The sequence below is a fragment of the Bufo bufo genome, chromosome 7 (genome assembly GCF_905171765.1).
Source record: "Bufo bufo chromosome 7, aBufBuf1.1, whole genome shotgun sequence".
In the NCBI taxonomy this organism is placed as follows: domain Eukaryota; kingdom Metazoa; phylum Chordata; class Amphibia; order Anura; family Bufonidae; genus Bufo; species Bufo bufo.
Genome location: NC_053395.1, coordinates 35,511,549 through 35,526,859, shown reverse-complemented (window position 1 = coordinate 35,526,859; position 15,311 = coordinate 35,511,549).

The window sequence follows — 15,311 nt, the reverse complement described above, 5'->3', positions numbered from 1 at the left end:
TTGTTGGCCCTTTTGCCTTCACTCTGCGGTCCAGCTCACCCCAAACCATCTCGATTGGGTTCAGGTCCGGTGACTGTGGAGGCCAGGTCATCTGGCGCAGCACCCCATCACTCTCCTTCATGGTCAAATAGCCCTTACTTTCAACGTTTTCACAATTTTTCGGCTGACTGACCTTCATTTCTTAAAGGGAACCTGTCACCTGGATTTTGTGTATAGAGCTGAGGACATGGGTTGCTAGTTGGCCGCTAGCACATCCGCAATACCCAGTCCCCATAGCTCTGTGTGCTTTTATTGTGTAAAAAAAACTATTTGATCCATATGCAAATTAACCTGAGATGAGTCCTTTCCCTGACTATTCTCACGTACAGGACACATCTCAGGGTAATTTGCATATGTATCAAATCGGTTTTTTTACACAATAAAAGCACACAGAGCTATGGGGACTGGGTATTGCGGATGTGCTAGCGGCCATCTAGCAACCCATGTCCTTAGCTCTATACACAAAATCCCGGTGACAGGTTCCCTTTAAAATAATGATGGCCACTCGTTTTTCTTTACTTAGCTGCTTTTTTCTTGCCATAATACAAATTCTAACAGTCTATTCAGTAGGACTATCAGCTGTGTATCCACCTGACTTCTCCTCAATGCCACTGATGGTCCCAACCCCATTTATAAGGTAAGAAATCCCACTTATTAAACCTGACAGGGCACACCTGTGAAGTGAAAACCATTTCAGGGGACTACCTCTTGAAGCTCATCAAGAGAATGCCAAGAGTGTGCAAAGCAGTAATCAAAGCAAAAGGTGGCTACTTTGAAGAACCTAGAATATGACATATTTTCTGTTGTTTCACACTTGTTTGTGTTAATTCATAGTTTTGATGCCTTCAGTGTGAATCTACAATTTTCATAGTCATGAAAATAAAGAAAACTCTGAAACTGAATGAGAAGGTGGTCTGTACTGTACCTCAAGGATGGAAAAAAACACTGAAAACACCTGTTTCCCATCAACTCCCATGCAATATCAGAAGCTGATACCTCCTGGCTGACAGTATACATTTCCCCGTGTACAGTTACAGTATAACTTACAAGAAACTGATTAACAGGTCCCTGTGCACACCCGGCATAACTAATGAGACGGAACGGTGTAATGGATTCCCGTAAGCCGGCGTCCATTATATGCAAGTGAAACTAAAGGAGCCGCCGTCCACCAGCAGTACTTTTATCTAATCTAGCCTGGTGACCTTCGATCGGAACGATCCTCACGTCTCCTGTAGCACAGTGGAAGGTTTATTTCTGCACTTTTTCGGCACGCTATGTCACATATTATACAAGGGAAGTGCAGAAACTGCAACGCCCTTAAATTATCAGTGGGAAGATTAGAGGGATTGCACGTATATATACGTAAAGCCACGCAAAGGCATTTGTACTTGACAGTTGCTTTCCACATTCACAGCGGGTGTACAAGTGGCCGCCACTGGCCAAAGGACAGTCTCTCACGCTACAGATTAACAAGGCCACTATTCTCAGTCTTCAGTAAACCTACAGCGGGCAGTTGCAGAACCTAATGGGCTGCCTGGTTCCTAATCTCTGCCCCCCCCCCCCCCCCCCCCCACTGTATCAGTTTCAGGGGCTACCTTGTTACAGTCTTCCAGCCGCATTATTTAGGGCACCCTCTCTTCCGGGGGGTAAACGCTCAATTGTCAGCAGGATCAACCCTGTTCAACTAGACATGCCGTCTGGTAGGGTTGATCCTGCGGATTAAAGAAATACCTTTTTTGTGAAAATCGGTTGTAGTGTTCCGGAGGGGAAAAAAAAGACTTTCATTCTTTATGCAAAATAGGGGTTCGGTGCACTGGAAAACAGAGGTGCACCAAGGGTCTAAGCCCCTGAACCACGGAGCCCCCCTATAGCGGCCATCTGGGATGCCTCCATGGTACATATAGCTTTACCCATGTAGGTGGTCTATAGCTTTGTAGCATATCTGCTCTGCCTCCTCCTGCATCACGATGTTGGCCGGCATGCTGAGGGCACTTGATGCCCAGGATGAGGGCACTTGTGGCAGGTAATCTGCAAGGCATTTGTGTCCTACGCTTTGGAAGACATATCTGTAGCATGCACTCTGCATATATCTGAGGGGCATCTGTGGCTGGCACTTTGGTGGCAATCGGGTGGCATATGAAGCTAAGGCATTTACTTATATGGCACGGATTGTTGTACATTGATTGACAAAAGATACTAAACTTACAGAGGAGCTGTCCCTTCTCCCCACATTCCCCATGCAATAACAATTCTGGAGCATCTGTTTCCATGACTCTATGTTGTGCCATCCCTCTATTATTCCTACTAGAAGTGTATGAATAAAGGTACAGATGGCTGTTACCAGTTAGGGGTAAGTTTGACACTATCCAATCAGTGCTGCCAGTGTCATACTAGGCACACACCACAAATGGTAACACCCAGCTGGACCTTCATTTTGCAAACTGCTAGTAACTCATTCATGACTTCTAGTGGAAATAAAAAGGAACGGCACATCATAGAACCATAAGAATAGATGCTCCAGAATTGTTATCACATGGGGAATGCAAGTAGTTACTGACAGATGGCGAACCACATGTTGGAGACCACTGGAACATCTATTCTTATCACTCTGTGTTGTGTCATTCCTTCATTATTCCTACTAAAAGTTATGGATGAATTGCTAACCATTTGTAATGACAGTCTAGATCAGGCATCCTCAAACTGCGGCCCTCCAGCTGTTGCAAAACTACAACTCCCAGCATGCCCGAACAACCTACAGGTATCAGTCTACAGCAGGGCATTGTGGGAGTTGTAGTTTTACAACAGCTGGAGGGCCGCAGTTTGAGGATGCCTGGTCTAGATGGTTGTCACTGGGTGTGTCTGACATTATCCAATCACTGCTGCCAGTGTCAAGACTGTGCAGGGACACCCCCCCCCCCCCCAACTGGTAACACCCAGACGGACCTTTCTTGTAGGCTGCTGGCAATTCATTTATCGCTTCTAGTAGGAGTAATAGAGGAATGACACATCATAGAGTGACAAGAATGGATGACCCAGAATTGTACATGGAAAATGCAGTTTAGTTACCAAAACAGACATGTTAGGAGAGGCGACACCTCCCCTTTAATTTTGCTTGCCACATTTTTGGGGTAAGAAGGGGCACTAGGCCAGAAATTGGCATCCTGCAGGGAACTGCTATATTATGCCGTATCATAAGCGTGACCTCCGTCTTATCTGAGATGTAAATTTCGGCTTGAATGTAGGTTATCCATCGCACAAGTCGGCGCAATCTCACGTACCACGCGGTCTGTGCCAGTGCATGCCGTATTTACCCCCTTGAGGGTCACATAAAAGAATAAACGGAAACTTTGAGGATCAAAACAATCCAGCGGCGGGGGTTAACGGCGCCCGCGTGGAATAATGAACTGTCCTTGCAGCGATTCTGCAGCTTAGCCCTTAGTTAGTACATCGGCTCCTACAAGTCATTGAAGGGCATTCTGTAAACCTTCTTGGGAATCTCTTATTGTGGCGGAGTTTGGAGACGATTTTCTGTGGACTCGGAGAAGAGCGGGTTTTTAACTTTTATGTTATCAGTTCTATTTGTAATTATTAAATGCTAATAGGACATTTATCAATTATTCCATCTTAATTACCCGGCAATAACTATCTTATTGTATTTTAATTAAATTCTTAATTGTTGCTGAGAGTTCCAACAGTTCTGCGTTATAATCTTCAGGTTTCATTAGCTGAAGCATTAGCCTTTGGTAAAAAGGGCACGATTTAAAGATGTGCGCCGCAAAAAAAAAAAAAAAAAAAAATTGGGTTGGATTATATTTGCTAAAAATAATTGAGTAAGAGGGGAAAAAAAATATATAAAGGAACCGTATTCCTAGAGAGGGGAGATATCTCTCGGGAGCAGGGAAGCAAGGAAAAGCAAGGGGATTTCATTAAAATCTTCCAAGTGAAACGTAACTTTGCAAAGCCGCACATTGTACCCCACGAAGGCGGCGGTGGAGGGGATTAGTCGGAGGTATATAGTGAAATGTTAGCAAACCTATCTCCCTGGCAAGCTTGGCAGACTGATTTATGTGCAGGGAGTGATGTGGTCTACTCCAGGGTGCCAAAAACTCAAATAAAGGCCTGGGCGTTTGGACGCTTAAAGGGGTTGTGCCTCCATTAAATGTTATATTAATATATAATTCAGCATGAAAATGAGTTAGTTTTGTAATTTACTTTCTGTTACAAAAATTCCCCAGTTGTGAGATATTCCCTTCTTCAATACAATGGCGCCACCTGGTGTTTAATCTGTATGGAGATGTACATGTCCACCTGCTGAGATGGCCGCACATGCTCAGATCCATCTTTCAACTTGCCACCAGCTGTATCTATTGTGACAGTTAAAGGGAGAGAGCTGCAGAAGAAAGGATGAACCCTGGACCTGTGATAGGGAAAGAGCTGCAGCAGAAAGGATACACCCCCTGAGATGTGATAGGGAGAGAGCTGGAGCAGAAAAGCTGTAATAGGGGAAGAGCTAGAGCAGAAAGGACACGCCTCCTGAGCTATGATAGGGAGAGAGCTGGAGAAGGAAGGGCACGCCTCCTGAGCTGTGATAGGGAGAGAGCTGCAGCAGAAAGGATACACCCCCTGAATTGTGAGAGGGAAAGAGCTGCAGCAGAAAAGCTGTAATAGGGGAAGAGCTAGAGCAGGAAGGACACACACCCTAAACCATGATAAGGAGAGAGCTGGAGCAGGAAGGGCACACACACCTGAGCTGTAATAGGGAGAGAGCTGGAGCAGGAAGGGCACACACACCTGAGCTGTAATAGGGAGAGAGCTGGAGAAGGAAGGGCACACCTCCTGAGCTGTGATAGGGAGAGAGCTGGAGCAGAAAGGACACGCCTCCTGAGCTACGATAGGGAGAGAGCTGGAGAAGGAAGGGCAGACCTCCTGAGCTGTGATAGAGAGAGGGCTGGAGCAGAAAGGACACGCCTCCTGAGCTATGATAGGGAGAGAGCTGGAGAAGGAAGGGCACACCTCCTGAGCTGTGATAGGGAGAGAGCTGGAGCAGAAAGGACATACCTTGGAGCTGAGATAGGGAGATAGCTGCAGCATAAATGACATGCTCCCTGAGCTGTGATAGGAAGAGAGCTAACATAGAAAGGACATGCTCCCTTAGCTGTTAGAGGGAGAGAGCTGCAGCAGAAAGGGCACCCCCGAGCACTGATAGAAAGAGAGCTGCTGCAGAAAGGACATACCTCTGAACTATAGCAGAAAGTGTGAGATTCAGGGGTCTCTAGGACCAGAGCGTGGCTTGGTAGCACCTCTCTGACTATGTTACTCTTTTTTTTATAAAACATACACTTTTATTGATTCCACTTAAAAATTCTCTGGGACTCTAACTGAAAAGGATTAAAATTCCTCAGAATTAGAGGGGTAGGGATATGTGTTTTTTCATTACGATTGTATCACTATATCAGATACACTTTGATCTGGCGGGGTGCCTGATGATTTCTCAGGTCAATCCCCCTTTCCCCTTACGATTGTTCTTTATCTATACACTAGCTGTATATTTAGCTGTGTATTGTTTCCCACTCTGGGGGCCCTGCCTCTCTAGGTCTGAACTAAAAGCTGTGCCTGCATCCCATTATATAGCGTGGCCACCTCCTGTAGGACCTACAAGTTTGTCAGCTGCAGCAGAAAGGGCACCCCCCGAGCAGTGATAGAAAGAGAGCTGCAGCAGAAAGGACATACCTCTGAACTATAGCAGAAACAGTCCCCCTGAGCTGCCAACCTGAAGAGTATCTGGTAGAGCAATGAATTTGGAGATCTCTGGATCCATGTGAGGTGCAGGGCTGGTTCTAGCTTTGTTACAAAAAGGTCGTCATTTACCGTATGATGTCTGATTTTCATTATTTACATTAGTCATGACATAACCCTTCGAATGGGCTCCAATTCTGCCCTTGCAAATTAAAGCGCTAGGCTGGTGTCCCTTGGGTGTGCTCTGCAAAAGTATTCATACCCCTTGAACTTTTACACATTTTTCACGTTACGAACACAAACCTAAATGTATTTTATTGGGATTTTATGTGATAGACCAACACATTAGAAAAAAAAAAAAAATGGTCATGTGTAAGGACTGGTATTTTATAGTCCGAAACGCGTAGACTATTTACTGTGCATTAAGTGTTGGATTTTTTAACCGCATGAAATAAAGAAACACCTGTTTTATGGAGCTGGATCCCATACTTTTTTCACCAACACAAAGTGTATCTGTGAAGTGAAAAGAAAATGATACATGGTTTTTCAAAATGTTAATAAATAAAAATCTGAAAAGTGTGGCATGCATTTATATTCAACCTCCTGTACTCGGATACCTCAAAATAAAATCCAGTCTGACCAATTGCCTTCATTAGTAAATCGAGTCCACCTGTGTGTAATGTATTCTCAGTATAACTACAGCTGTTCTGTGAAGGCCTCTGAGGTTTGTTAGAGAACATTAGTGATCAAACAGCATCCTGAAAACCAAGGAACACGCCAGACAGATCAGGGATAAAGATGTGGAGAAATTATGACTCTATGATGTGCCATTCCTTTATCATTCCTGCTGGAAGTCATGAATGAATTGCTAGCAGTTTGCAATGAAGGTCCAGATGGGTGTTACCAGTTGGGGGCATGTCCCTGCACATAAGTCACACCCCCAACTAGTAACATCCATTTGGACCTTTATTGCAAACTGCTGGAAATGTATTCCTAGCTTCTAGCAGGTATACTAGAGGAATGGCACAACCTAGATTCATAAGAATAGATGCTCCAGAATTGTTATTACATGGGGAATGCAAGTAGTTACTAAAACAGACATGTCAGGAGAGGGGGCGTGTCCTCTTTAATACAAAGCTTATCACTGGAGAAATCATCAGGATGTACAGAGGTTACCATCGGACAGGACGGGAAACCACACTGTTTATCATATGTTATGGCTGGAAAGTATTGTGTATTGTTTTTTTTTTTTTATATTCCATATACAGCATGGAAATAAATGTTTAGTCTGACCATAAGGAGAATGTCTTACGGCAGATAACTGTTTGTCAGGGAAACAGATGGAGAATGAGTCAGCCTGAAAGTCTTAGTCACGTTAGGCCCAGAAGTAATGAGGTCGGATATATGATCCTGGGCCGGTGACGGTCACTCAGCACATGTCAGCACTGTTATATTGTTCTCTGTGCCCCATATCCATGACACCGTCTTTTCCTCAACCAGGAGTGAAAGGGTTAAAAAGCAGCCGTATATAAGCTAAAGGGAATATACCCCACAATGATTGCGTATACTCGTTGACTGAGGTCGCCTCTCCTGACACGTCTGGTTTAGTAACTACTCACATTCCCCCATGTAATAACAATTCTGGAGCATCTATTCTTATGACTTCTATGTTGTGCCGTTCCTTTATTACTCCTACTAGAAGTTTATGAATGGATTGCTAGCAGTTTGCACAACTGGTAACACCCATCTGGACCTTTATTGCAAACTGCTGAAAAAAGCATTCCTACCAGGAATAATGGAGGAATGGCACAACATAGAGTTATGAGAATAAATGCTGCAGAAAGTTCCTCTTACCCTTTTTGGTATTTTTGATGGGTCTGGTCTTCAGAGCGACTCCTGCTGTCAAAAAATATTAGAACTCAGGCAAAACCAGTTAAAGTCAAAGGGGTCCATTGGGATTTTTCAGAATATCTGTCACCTTTATATGCAGAAGACATGACAGATTTAGGATTTGCAGGGGGAAGTAGAGGATTAGTGTCTGATCGGTGGCGATCGGACCGATCAGACTGTTAAGCGCTGCTGCTCCGTTCGTTTCTCGGACTGCGCTGTACTCCGCTTGTCTTCCGCAGTCCCATAGAGATGAATAGAGGAGCTGAAGGCATGCTCGACCCCTGCTCCATTCATACAGGGGGACACAGGACCCTTGGTCTCGTGATCAGTCGGGGGCCCGGCAGTCAGACACCTATTCCTATCTGTGGATAGGGGTTAAAGTGGTTTTTTCGAGGAGTTCAATATTGATGGTCTATCCTGGTTTTCCAGCATGTCTGATCACTGGGGGTCCGACTCCCGCCACCCCCACCGATCAGCTGTTTGAAAAGGCTGCCAGTGATGTCATGTTCATAGGTCACATGGCTGCAATACCAATCACAGCCACTATACAACATACGGCACTGTGCCTCAAACAACTGGGAGTCGGACACCCACCAATCAGATATCAGATGAACTGCTGGAAACCCCCTTTAAATTTAAATCTTGAGACAAGAAAGACCACCATCTTATCCATCGGTGGTCATCAATGATTGGATATCATGATGTCTATAGGAAAGCTGATCCGGCACGCCCCCCTAGAGATCAGACGCGGTCAGCTCAAACCCTCGCCGTCACGTAAGACCTGCCATTATTGGTGTTGTCTTCAGGAAGCTATCTGCTTGTTACTGCTCCCCCCCCCCCATGCATAATCAATGGGGTTGGAAGACGCAGATTAACAAGGGTGATGTCAGAGGGCGCCTCTGCTGGGAGTTATCATCCGCCATAAGAAACATTGTTACCATGACTGCAAGCAGCGACCTGTGACCCCGCCAGGCACAAAGGAAACAAAATCACCTCCTTGCGCAGGATCTCTCGTCTGCACGGCGTCCGTGTGTTTTATATCCCACATTTACAGGAGCTTCTTCATGCCAGGCGGGGGGCGCACTCCAAAAATTACATAAACATTTACGGTCGTAGAGTTTCTCGGCAAGTGAAAACCATTGTCGTGTTATTTCCATCCCGGGCTCCCCTGGCGGGTTCTTTAATGGGCTCACGGGCACATCTGATCCGCGCTGAAAAACGTCTTCCAAGAAGCACAGCTTCATCTCAAGAAGATTTTTTTGTTCATTATAGTTTTCAACAAGTTCTTAGAAACATTATGTATCATTTATATTTCAAGGGCCGGTGTGCATGGCATTGCGGTGTGCATGGACACCGTATGGCGGCACAATAGTCCATACAGGTATGTAGAGTAGAGGAGTTGTGCCGCCTTATGCTATCACTGCAAGGCAGCCTATTCTCCCCTGTAAAGAAAAGCCTCCGGGGAGAACGCATCCATAATACGACAAGCTTCGGAGCATGCCACGTTTTTTCATCTGGATAAAATCGGAGGCATGGTATCAGCCTGTAGTAATACCACTGTATGCATGATGCCAGCTTGACAAAAGCTATATCTCAAAGGGGCAATACCAACTTTTAGAGACATTTAGGGCTTGGGTTCTCTCATGTATATCTGACACATGCAAGTCCCACCTCTGGAACGTGCACCTACATCCAGACGGGGGGTCCCCCGACCCCCATTCTGTCTAGAGAGGTGGAGAATAAATGAAGAAGGGGCCACAGATGTGTTCATCTCTCTCCATTCATTTCTACAGACACACCCGAGAAAGCATATCCGTGACCACCTCACCCGGCTGGTCACCCTTTTTGGAGATAGGTGTCAGTCTCAGAGGTGGGGCATGTCTCTACCAGACTTTTAGAATACGCTGATTACAGGGTCTCCCACTGCTGGGACACTTGAGATGTGCAGGAACCTGGCAGCAGATGTTCAATTTCTCTACAGCGCTGTCACAGTCCCTCAGGTGACTGATGTCAGGAGATCAAGGAGACTGGCTGAGCGTGGAGAAATCTAACAGCCTCCTTGATTTCTCTTGATTCAGCGTTGATAGGGTTAATGGCCACTTCCCTTGTCTCAGCTCTTGCTCAGTGGTCATCACTTCTACCCTTTATATAGTCTGACCCCACCCTTCTGACTATGCGGTAGATAGCTTCATTTGGTTTTTTGGAAAGAGCTGGAGTGTGGTTCTCCCTGAGTTCCTGCTCATCCTTCTACAACAGAAGCTATGTGTCTCGCTTGTTTGTATTTGGCCTTTTCCCCTTGGTTGTTGTTACTAGGCCTCAGGGAGATGCTTGTTCCTTCATCTTGGAAGGAACGGGTTGTCTCAGCCCTGCCAATATCTTTAGGGATCCTCAGGGCTTCCAGGTTCCTGTGTATGGGCATTCCTACCTTGAAGGGGTGCCCATACGGTTAGGAGTCAGGGCCAGGAGTAGGGTTCTTTAGGTGGTGACCCTTTCCCTAGCATTGACGCCTAGTGGCTTTTCCCTTCCCTCCCCCCCCCCCCGGTTGTCGGTGTGGTATTTACTCCTTTACCTCGTCCGTGACAAGCGCCACCACAGGATAAATGGAGCATTACAGAGCGACCATTAAAATCAATGGGTTGTCGGTGTAATACATGGGAATGCTGGGTCCTCCAGAATGAGAGATGCTTCTTTGTAGATGTGGTCCACTTCTGGCTAATAGATGAGGGTCTTGTATTAGAGCCCCCACCTCACCGCTAACTCACAATGGAGCCTATGAACATGTGTTTTCTAAACTAATTATAGTTTGGCAGCTTTCAGGTTTGGCAGTAATGTTCAGATTCAGTGGGAAGAGAGCCCGATAATAGGGCATAGAGCAAGTTCATGGCCGACCACACAACCCTTGAGTTGCAGGATAAACTATTCCCCCAGGAATGCCTCAAGATGCCATTCAATTTAATGTTGATTTTTATAAATGATTTATTTTTATTTATTTATTTATTTTTTTGCATTTATTGTATCAGTTGAACAATCAGCTTGGATGCATTTGAGCCTGGTGTGAATTCTGCATATAAATCACCCTCTACCTGCATTTATATTCAGTGGTCCTTTAATTAAGCGATCTCCAAAGGAAAATGAAACTAAATTAATTAGGATATCTGCCATCAGCACATGTCAAATGTACAGAAAGGTGTTACCTCATCAAGTCATTATATGTAGGCAGATAACACCTATGTGATCCGCACGGCCGTGGATGTCATCTGCATAGATATAATGACTGGTTTTTGTATAGTAAAGGGAGGGGGAGGGGGGGGGGGGATGTGTCACTACAAGATCAAATGTGGAAAGGGAAAATTGGTCAGATTTGTCTCAAACGTGGTACATATAAAGCCTCAGGCTGAATGCACACGGCCGCGTTCCGCGGCATGCCGGGCTGGATTCCTGTTCAGTGCAGGAGCGCACGGCCTCATTGGTTGCTATGACGCCGTGCGCTTCATGCCGCCGCTGCACTACAGTAATACACTATACGAGTGTATTACCGTAGTGCAGCGGCGGCATGAAGCGTACGGCGTCATAGCAACCAATGACGCCGTGCGCTCCTGCTCTGAACAGGAATCCAGCCCGGCATACCACGGACCGCTCTCGGCCGCAGAACACGGCCATGTGCATTCGGCCTCATTCACACGTCCGTGTCCGTGCTCAAATCCGTGACCAGGTGGTCAGTGATGCATCCGTGAAGCTGTCCGTGTTGGGTCCGTGAGTCCGTTTTTTGCTGTCCCTGTTGCACTGACACTGAACAGCTGAAAAATAATTTTCAAAGCATCTCTTCTTAATGATCCGTAAAACACGAATGGCATCCGTGGTTTTCACAGACTCATTGACTATAATGGGCGTAAGGGATCCGAGAACACAGACCAAGATAGGACATGCATCCGTTCTGAAAACACGGACCGTGCTAAAACACTGATGTGTGAATACACACATTCAAATGAATGGAGACGTGCTGTCCGCGGAGAACACGTACAGCACACGTCCGTGAAACACTGACGTGTGAATGAGGCTTTAGGGTACTTTCACACTAGCATTAGAAGAACTGCCCGGATGCAAACGGACATCATTTGTTTCCGAATCCGTCTGACAAATGCATTGTAATACCGGATCCGTCTCTCCGGTGTCATCCGGAAAAACTGATCCGGTATTTATCTTTTTCATAGACTTAAAGGTCTGCGGTATCAGATCCGGCATCAATACATTTCAATGGAAATTATTGCCGGATCTGGCAATCAGGCAAGTGTTCTGGAATTTTGGAAAATACTGCAGCATGCTGCGGTATTTTCTCCGGCCAATTACTGTAAAAGGGACTGAACTGAAGACATCCTGATGCATACTTAACAGATTGCTTTCCATTCAGAAGGCATTGGGATAAAACTGATGCGTTTTTTTCCGGTATTGAGCCCCTATGACGGAACTCAATACTGGGAAACTTTAACTCTAGTGTGAAAGTACCCTTACATCGTATGAAAAATACAACATCGGACCCACAAGAATGGCCGATGGAAGAGCTGTCATACTAGGCTGCAGCAATAGAAGGGTGCAAAGGGGAGTCGGACCTCGAGCCTAAGAGAAAAGTGCACACAATACAATCTGACCCAAAGTACAAATGATTTATGGTGACTACGTTCATACTAGGGCGATATCTCTTCATGCAGTCCCTTTACCTGATGAGCATTATGCAAAAAAAAAAGTGTCTTAAATTTAGCCTCTTAGGCCCCTTTCACACGGGCGAGTTTTCCGCGCGGGTGCAATGCGTGAGGTGAATGCATTGCACCCGCACTGAATCCGGACCCATTCATTTCTATGGGGCTGTGCACATGAGCAGTGATTTTCACGCATCACTTGTGCGTTGCGTGAAAATCGCAGCATGCTCTATTTTGTGCGTTTTTCAAGCAACGCAGGACCCATAGAAGTGAATGGGGCTGCGTGAAAATCGCAAGCATCCGCAAGCAAGTGCGGATGCGGTGCGATTTTCACACATGGTTGCTAGGAGACTATCGGGACCCGATCTTTATTATTTTCCCTTATAACATGGTTATAAGGGAAAATAATAGCATTCTGAATACAGAATGCATAGTACAATAGGCCTGGAGGGGTTAAAAAAAAAAATTAAAAAAACTTAACTCACCTTAATCCACTTGTTCGCGCAGCCAGCATCTCTTCTGTCTTGTTCTGTGAGGAATAGGACCTTTGATGACGTCACTACGTTCATCACATGGTCCATCACCATGGTAAAAGATCATGTGACGGACCATGTGATGAGCGCAGTGACGTCATCAAAGGTCCTATTCCTCACAGAACAAGACATTATTTATTATTTTTTAACCCCTCCAGCCCTATTGTACTATACATTCTGTATTCAGAATGCTATTATTTATTTCCCCTTATAACCATGTTATAAGGGGAAATAATACAATCTACACAACCTTGAACCCAAACCTGAACTTCTGTGAAGAAGTTCGGGTCTGGGTACCACATTCAGTTTTTTATCACACGCATGCAAAACGCATTGCATCCGCGCGATAAAAACTGAACGGAACGCAATCGCAGTCAAAACTGACTGCAATTGCGTACCTACTTGCGCGGGTTTGCCGCAACGCATCCGGACCTTATCCGGACACGCTCGTGTGAAAGAGGCCTTAAAGGGGTTCTCCCACGAAAGATATTCTACATTTTTCAAACCAGGACCTGGATCTGAATACTTTTGTAATTGCATGCAAGTAATTATTTAGTATAGTCACTGAGATATTCAATGAAATCTATCTGTATAGCGCCACCTGCTGTTTGTTCTATTTCTAATTTCTCTGTCCGCCTCAGTGAGGTGGACGCACATGCTCAGTTCCATCCTTCAACTGTCACCAGCTGCAGGAAAAGGACACGGCCTCTGAGCTGTCAGCTTGATATAAACCTAGCAGAACAATAAATGAGGAGATCTCTGGATCCATGTGAGGTACAGGGCTGGTTCTAGCTTTGTTAGAAAGAGATTGTCATGCACTATATGATGTCTGATTTTCATTTATTACAGACCAAAAGATGTGTCAAATTTATTATGGTGGTTCACGTTGCGCACTAGATTTGGAGTGTCTTGCTACCTTACGTCTCTTCTTGTCTGTCTCACTTTAGACCAATATTTTCCACCAAAATGTTTAAACTCTTTTGTTTTTGTGCTTAAAGGCTATGTACACCTTTGAGGCAATTTGTTTTTTAATTATTGCATTTTACTTATTTTAAGCTAAAAATCATTTTTTCAATTGGTCTTTATTAAAAAAATATGGAATTTCTGTACAGAGCTGAGATGCAGCCTCTGGTTTTTCTCTCTTTTCCGTCAGTTGGGGAGCTGACGGGCTCCTTATCTCTGACATTATAAACACTCATTATAGCTCAGTTCTTATCTTCCCGAGTATTTGGCTTAAATAAGTGTTGATGACCTCTGGCACAACATGAAAGTGAAAGTACCAGCCACACAGTTAGAAAACCAGTTAAACCTTTGTGACAGAATGGCTGAATATTTTTAATATTCACCCAAGCCATTAGAATAATGTAAATCCATAAAGCATTTCTTAGTGCCAGTTAACCTGCTTGCTGATGGCTTCCAGGTAGAATATATACTTTTTACACGGTGCAGGATAAAAATAAGAAAGCATGCAGCCATGCACTGATGGTATAGTGCAGTGATAGACAAACTGCGGCTCCCCAGCTGTTGCAGAACTACAACTCCCAGCATGCAAAGACTGCCTACAGCTTTCAGCCTACAGCAGAGCATGATGGGAGTCGTAGTTTTGCGACAGCTGGAGAGCCGCAGTTTGCCTATCAGTGGTATAGTGCACAGAAGCTACATTTTACATTTGCTGACTATACAGCCAGTGGCTCTCAAAAGCAGAGCTTCATTTTAACAATGCATTTTTGCATCATAATTAAAATTCTTCTGCATCCGGCAGAATTGTACTAAATGGGATGTATAGGCTGAGGCAAGGTATGGAATTTACTTTCTATGCTTTATTTAGGATAGTTTTATGTTTTTATTATTTTTTTAATTACCTTGTGTTTATCAGTAAGGTATTGGCTCCCTCTAGTGACATAATTGAGTACTGCAGCTAGGCACAATTATGTGCTGTATTTTCTGAATTCAGTCAGTGAGAGAACTTTATTTGTATAGATTTGTGCTGCTGAAGAGGAGTCGAAGACACCCCATTCTCCAAATAGCTGGGATCCCAGAGGGGAAGACCTTCACCCATCGGACATTTAATGGCATATATGTCTTTGGCTGGGATACCCCTCTAAAGTTGGCATATGTGTTGGTTATTCTTAAATTTAATTTACAAACAAGTATAAAAAATAAATAAAAGAAAAACTATACAAATGGATACAATGCAATTTTCAATAATCGTATAAAACCTTCATGTAAAACGTGGAGGAGACTAAATTCAGGGGAAAGTATCAATACAATGAAGAACATTTACCGCCCTCCTTAGGAAGGGTTCACACCACATTATTGGGCTTCCCTTACGGTGCAGCCACACAATCAGGTTTATGCATGCAGTTTTGGAAACCAAAACCAGGAGTGGATTCAAAGAAAAGTTGTATTTGTCCTTTAT